The sequence below is a fragment of the Amblyomma maculatum genome, chromosome 5, assembly GCF_055883805.1.
Source record: "Amblyomma maculatum isolate TAMU_Amacu chromosome 5, ASM5588380v1, whole genome shotgun sequence".
In the NCBI taxonomy this organism is placed as follows: domain Eukaryota; kingdom Metazoa; phylum Arthropoda; class Arachnida; order Ixodida; family Ixodidae; genus Amblyomma; species Amblyomma maculatum.
The window spans coordinates 159006497-159014144 of NC_139348.1; the positions used below are offsets into that span (position 1 = coordinate 159006497).

At 41.2% G+C, this 7648-nt stretch overlaps 1 long non-coding RNA gene across 1 annotated transcript; it reads left to right on the top strand.

Annotated features, from left to right (window-relative positions):
* Positions 1-1855: 1855 nt before the first annotated feature.
* On the top strand, positions 1856-3881 carry LOC146190112 (uncharacterized). The gene is made up of 3 exons (XR_014707333.1): positions 1856-1959; positions 3108-3171; positions 3709-3881. It is a non-coding gene; the product is annotated as an uncharacterized LOC146190112 (long non-coding RNA).
* The last annotated feature ends 3767 nt before the right edge of the window (positions 3882-7648 follow it).

A 7648-nucleotide genomic window follows, 5' to 3' on the forward strand; every position in this document is an offset into this window, starting at 1 on the left:
TAAAAGAAATATATATCTATATGTAGTTTAGGGCGTTGTTGAAGTGCCATAGAAGTTTATGCTCAGTTTCAGGGGACGGTATAACTCACGTCTGGCGCGATAAACCCGCACGAGCTGTTGCAGGTGACCCAAAGCGTTTCAAGGAGAGTGTAAATGAGCAATTTAGAGAGAGAGATGTCTTTCATTATCGCGATCAAAACGCCACCTCCAATACAGAAAAACGCCGATTACATCACGCCATATTTCTCCCTCCAGCGACCTATCTTTTTGTTGTTGTTTTTTTGTACGGAGATTAGTCACCATTCAGTAATTACAGAAGGTTTAGTGAAGGGACTGAAGGGTGGTAAGGTCTCAAATTAGTATATATTCAAAGAGGGAGCTTAACAGAGTACTAAGAAAAATTTTTAATAAAGGAATTAGGGATGAGAGGGAAGCTAGAATTCAAGACCTTGCTAGAAAATACACATAGCTTTAAGCTAGGAAGCCGATTTTAATGTAGAAGTAGTGAACGACAACACCATAGATATTATTACTGATTGTGCGGCAGAAATAGACGGCAGGATAATTGAAAAGGATATCGCTAAGTTGCCTAAACACAAGAAAGATTTAACTAAAAAATTCAGAGTACGAAATCCCGAAACCAAATAGAGAGGCTAAAGATGTCATAGCTATCAAAGGTAATCAAAAGGTGCATTGTTTCCGACATAAGGAAGTATACAATATAAAAAAATCTAACCTTATCTATAGAACGTTCGTAGCCTTTATACGATGAAGAAGACATTAGGCATACGTAGAAACTACATGTTTGCTCTTGGGGTTGCTTATCGTGCGTTTTAATGGCATGACACAACTTAAAAGGCTGTCGTCTACATCTGTCTTGAGCAAACTTTGTACATGTGTATGCTTTATTGATGCCTCTACTAACTTACGCATGCTCAATAGAATACAGTCGTAAGCTACTATTTTGTGCTGAAAATCTGTGCAAATAAATTTAAGCAGTCAGTCTTTATTGAAATGTCCTGGGTTCAATCTCCATGTTACCCTCCAACTCGGCAATGTTATGACGTCTCGTGATGTCAAGCAAGCAGCCGATGAATCAGTACGCGACGGTGTCACCGGCCAACAATAGCATGCCAAAGGAAGGCTCATGATTTTTGGCAGAAAATGAGAATAATGAGGGCTCGAGATCGCTTCCTTAATTGAGTTTAGCGCTGTGTCGTTAATAAAGGTTTATTAAAAGCGACACAACAATGTTAATTCCAGCTCATTTTGAACCAGAACCATCCCACAGAACCTTCGTGCATTCAGGATTCGTTGGTACGATACCAGCTTTTACAGATTCCAACAACATAGAAGGAACTGGCATTCCGATGATAAGAAATTTTGTTATTAATTTTATGCATAGTGCTTCCCTGCTCCATAGCTGGTTAAGATGTTCTGAGAGCAAGAAGCTCTTTTTCCTGCAATAAAACTATTAGCGACAAAAATTAGTATATTCTTAGTATCTGGCAGCTCATGTCACCGTCCCCCCAAACGAAACCACGCTGCCTTCCTTCGTCCTCTAGCTAAGCCGGTACCTTTCGCAATCTAAATATGGCTTCGTCTCTACTAAAGTAGACCAATTACTTTTCAATAATGCACCTGACATCGGACCTCTAACGCTGCACTGAAAAACAACAATGGTCTATTCAGACTGGCATTTTTTCTTTCTATTCTGCTTCCACACTCCTCAGTATATCCATCATGACATTTCATTATTTTACCGTAATTACACGTCGAGCAGCAAAGGTCACCTGTCAAACACTGAAATTTACCTTAGTCTCTCACTTTTTTCTGAGCGAAGAGTTGTTATACTGGAGTTTTCCTCGCTCTATATAAAGACCCTTGAATGAGGCCTTTGTCCATATTAACATTGGCTGCCACAGATCCTCCCAGCTACCAAGTGGAAAAACGTCTGCGGTAAGTAAACCAGTGAGTTTGCTTGTCTGTCATTGAGAATCCTATTCTGTACATGCTATACGCGTGTGCGAACCTGTCAATTGTCAGGGGTTGATGCAAAGTTTTATCACTACATTAATCAGTTCACTGAGACTTAGATCAACTGCATGATGACCATTTAACTTTCCGACTAGAGCAGCGTCATCACCTGAGCCATCTCGAGCGGGTCTGTCAGAAATTCCCCGAAAAATGTCTCCGCGCCAGTTTAGAGCCTTTTTCATTGTGAATTAGCTCTTATCGCTCCTGAATGAAGAAAAAACTTGGTACTATAATACATTAGTTTGACAAACATCGATACCCTAAATACGAGGTGTTGAAATCGATGTCTGAAACTTGTCCTCTTAGCATTGCTGAAATTAACTGCTGAGGCAGTACATTGGTAAAACAGGTCTTGGTCTAAATTAATGTACATTTTTACTATGAGCAAAAATGTAGAAAGAGAGCTCTCATATTTGTCTGAAAAGTTCACGCCTTCATGCATGAAAAATGAGCAGAGTGGTGAATTTTCGATTTCAATTTAGAGATATATTCTCAACGAATGTAAGAGTCCCTTGAATACTGGGCAGGGTATATCATAATACGTGATGGCACAACTACACATAACTTGCTCTTGCCCTAATAATCATCCGTACTTCTGGCACCCCAGGGGCCCACTGGTGGTAGCATAAAGGCATGGCCCTTGATAAATGCGTGCTGGTCCATTTGCACAATAAAAATTATTAATGTGTGGTGCGTTTAGTTGATAAATGTTTTGCGCGGAATGCTAGAGAGATTAGATGTAAATCACATATTTGAACTTAAAATGTCCATTCTCTATTGCTGCCATCTCTCAAAGCCTTAGTTCCTTTGATACGTTAACCCACATAAACAAACCGACCAACCATACTAAGAATATATAAAAAAAGACCTTTACACCACTCAAAGACTCCAACAACAATTATTCAAGGCGTTTTTTGCAAAAACTTTCAATACATTTTCCTTGATCAAGTAAAGCAGCACAATGAGAAAATTCAAGTAGGAAGCGTTTATTCGCACCTGTCGGAACAATACGAGTAACAAGCTTTCTTACAAGCGTTGGTTACACTATTCCAACTGGCATTTTTGTGCAGGTTAAACCAAACATGGTCCGTCTTTTTGGAATAAACCTTGTGACCATTGTTTCCGTCATGCTCGGTAAGCATAACAACACGAAATGTTGCGTTTACTGTTATATATTTGCTAAAATTGCGCCCCGCTGGGGTGGTCCAGTGGTAAGACGCCCGACTACTGTGCCGGAGTACCCGGGTTCGAACCCGACCTCGGCGGCTGCGTTTCGATGGAGGCGAAACAAAGAGGCGTCCGTGTGCTGTGCGATGTCAACGCACGTTAAAGATCCCAAGGTGGTCCAAATTACTCCGTAGCCCTCCACTACGGCTCCTCTTTCTCTTATCGTTGTTTTATCGTTGTCCTACTGTCACATCCTGACTTTGATCTCGGCTGGTTTTTCTGCTTTTAAGAACAAAAACATCGTATTATGCAACCTAAAGGGGAACATATCTCAGAAAATATGGTCGTAATTTTATTTGAACGTTGTAAATTTAAAGAAATAAAAACATTGTGCGTACGAGAATCGAAGACGTGTGTTACAAACATGTACGTGGTGTTAATTCATTGCGCCGCAGGACAAGTTTTTTTTCTACTTTTTTCATCTCACAACTACATTTCTCGCAGCAACACTGATGATGGCAACTTATGAGGCCGAGGCGATTCCTCCAGAAATTATCGAAACAATCGCCAAAGCACTTGGAAGAACGGATGAAACATCAAAGCAGTGAAGCGCATGGAAGACTCAATATAACTGTGGGATTCCTGGTGTTCACCTTTGTTTGCTGCAAATAAATGGATATATAGAACTAATTCACAAGTTTCCAATCTGTTACAAGGATACGCGACTATAACAGTCGCGACGTATCGTAACGTTTGCAGCTGCTCTGCATGCCCATATTTTCACCCACCCACTTTGTGAATGTAGGCAGATTACACGCGTCTGATTCATAGGTCAAGTGTGTTTTCAATAAGTATTAGTTGTCAGTACTGCCCCGTGTTTCATTCTTGCCTGTGCATTGCCGATTTCGTTGGTGTTGTTATACCTACCTTTTTAGAATTGTCCCAGCTCCTTTTTCACTGCGGGATCCAGTTGCCATTTTGATGTTTTTTGCGTTGGTGTGTTTGGCTTCGTAGCGTAGCACACTTGCTATTCGCTGCATGTGTTGGTCCTGAGAGGTTCCCCGGCCATTTTGATTGAAAAAAAAAAGAGTGATTGGAAGCAATTTTCGCTCTCTTTTTAGGTAGAGACAATTGCTTGCCTCGAAATGTGGTTGAGTTTTTAAAAGACGCCTCAAAATATAAAGGTAACGACAAAAAACCTAAACTAACAAACGAATTCTTGTTACGGTATTCAGCAGTAAGCATTTAAAGCGTCTCTCTCTTCCATCATTCCCTAGTATATATATCGATAAAGGGGAGCAAGGTTGGAGCTCCCGAGGCGCTTCATTTTTGGTCCTGTCCTCATTTGGGACTGAGAAATGCTGGAGTCGTGGTACTTTGATGTCTGCCCTGTTCTAGGAATAATTCAGTTCCCGGGTAATTAGATGGCTTTCTTAATATTATGAAATAATAATATGTTGTAGTATTATTGTTCTTATGCAGCCTGAACTTGCGTTTAAGACAGTTGCCTTTACAAGCTTCAAGCATCACCTCCGATTAACACAATATAATGTCGCCGCGATATCATTAAGCTCTTTGATTGATGAACGAAAAAACAATAAAAAGTAACAATAACACTCGCAGGTCAACAATCGAAATTCGAACTTATATGCAGCGGTGACCGGAGAAACCGTGCTATTTTGATTACTTTTGATAAGTGAAAACAACGGCTTGTTATCCATCTGTCACCGTCATGTTGACTTGGATCAACTCAGCTATCGTCAACTAAGGAAGCTTTCTTTTTGTATTTATTTTATTTTCGTCAAAGTACTCGAGTATGCGCCACTACATGAGTAATGAGTAGGGACAGCTAGAAGATGATACCTTCGGGGTGTTTGTTTAAAACAACGTGCTTGATAAAATATGAGACTTTCAGCCGTACATAGTACATTTCAAAGGTGAAACAACTAAAAAAGATCGGAGGTGAGTAGCAGTTCCTGCTGAGGGAGGGGAAACGCCCTCGTAACGCTTAATGCTGTGATGTTGTGATGTTGAGAAAGGTGGATAATAAGCCATTTGTAAGAAGTACAATCGAACATTCTTGTTATGAATTTCTGGATAACGTAAATAACGCTCACTATTCTGAAGCAGACACAATAAAAATTATGAGCAGTCTGTATACATGAGACGGTCATTTAAACTCGGTACTTTTGCGGCTACAGAGAGGTCGTACAGACTAGGTTATCATCAGGAAGTGCATTGTGTGCTCCTTCATTCTAAGCGTGTTGAAACAATAAATAGTATTGATTAGTGCAATCGAGTTACGCAGGAACATGAAACATCATAGCCTCACTAACAAAACACTAGTTGAAGGCAACATATCTCGTCGGCGCATAGAAATCCACCTAATGCTTAGTTCCTAACTTTCCGTTGTTTATTGCAGTTGTTTTCGTATGTCATCGATTAGATAAAGAGCTTTGTTGGCTTTTTTTTGTTCCTTCTTTAAGCTCAATCGAGCGCCGGTTTCGTTTTCTGTTTATCCTCTGTCTCTTCTCGTATTCCCTTTTTTCTCCTCACCTGTCCTCGTTATTGTACGTATAGCGACGCTGCCTTATCTTCACGTTGCCTGTAGCGAGTAGCAGGGAGCAAATGTTCTCTTCGTAGCAGTGTTTTTACGCCAGGTTAAGGCAGCTCCATGACGCGCAAATTATGCACAACATATCACTTCATAAAAAACGCGGGCAAACTGCACAGAACACAAGCCCGACCGAATTTCTGATGCGCAGGGAGGCGCTCAGGGAACGCCGGGAAACATCCCAGCACAGAACTGTACGGACTCCGTTGTTTTTGCTCTTCTGAGACAAGACGCAGTAATTCATTTCCTGGGCTGATCCCTATAACTACATGTTTGTTTCGGGTCAGGAAAATGGGTCAGCAGTTCTTCCTGAATGCTGTAAGGCTTTGCAAAAAAAATGGAAGAATAAAGGGATAGCGCATAATGCGAATCATTATTTATCTTTTATTGCAGGTGTCATGCGCTTACTGTTTTAGAAGGCTCTCTCGGTTCACTGAAAAGGTTTTGCTTTTGCGCCATTCTTTCAGTTCGCGAGTGTTTAAAAGGGGGCTTCAGGTTTGCTTGTGTATCTAAAAATAAAGGAAGTTGTCTGCAAGGACAAATAATTTATACAAAAGGGGACACGGCACGCGGCTCCTGCGTGCACAGTCTTGTTTGATACGGCTATTGTCTTTTTAAAGAAAACTTGGTGATCACAGCTGGCGTTTCAGCTGCATTGCGCAGACGACGCATATGCACACTGTGCCGGCATAATTCTTTCTCAGTAGAAAACAGCTGCAGAAATAAACAACAAAGTGTTCCTAAATTTTGACCAGAGAATAATTCCTGCCTCAAGCGACCGACCAAGAGAACATATAAATCAATAATACAATGTTAGGGGCTAATCGGTTGCTATTCATATGCATCAGCAGCGCGAACACAATCAGAAGAAAATACAGATTCAGTGCTGTCTCTTATCTGGATTTCTTCCGGGTTCTGTTCACATTGTTGTGTTCCCATAAAAATTATAATTCTTCCTTGAGCATTGTCACAGATGGATTGCTCACGCATGTGTTTGTCCCGGAACGAAGAATGACTGCTGCTTTAAAAATTTCTCTTTCAAGCCGGTCTTGCTGTTTAGAGCTCTTTCAAGCTATGCCTTTACTTCTGGACATTCCTGTCTTACTACTTGGATTCAAATAGACGAGCGCTTTTGCTGCAGCGTAGGCATACATATGTATAGGCATAGCAGCGCGCAAGGTTACTGACGGCAGCCTTGCCCTACGTGACCTTCCTCTGTTCAAGTGCAGCTCGCAGCTCTTTGATTAACGCTGATCATGATTAGAAGCATATATTATTATTCAAACGTTTTTCCTTGTACAATGGGCTTTTAGACAGCTTCGTTTCTTTCGGACAATGCTTACAGAGGCTGGTAACAAATTAAAATTTGTTTCTATGTGGCAGCGCGCTGCCTTCCACACGTTTACCGAAGACATTGCGGTCGTATTGTTGGAATGTTTCGTACAAGTGTATACTGCTGTAAATCCAGTGTATTCACGGTTGTTGCAGAGGCAGTCTTCGACATCGGTGCATATCATAGCTAGGCGCTAAACTTTGACCTAAGATGATTCACGAAAACAAGACTAGGCTGGTAAAGTTCGGTTTTAGTCACTCGTCTTGGGTCAAATTTTAGCGCGCTAAGCTATGGTGGAAAACCAACTAGCCGCCATCGCTGTCTATTAAATGTACACCTTGAAGAAATGGTCCATTACTTTTTTTGCTATTGTCGCCGCCAATTCGCTTAGACCATTTCAATGGCGCAGATCAGCCCAGTACAGCTTTGCGGTATTGTCTAAGGCATCGGTCTGAAAACTGTGGCCTGCGGAGCACATGCCGCCTTGTGGAGCTGTT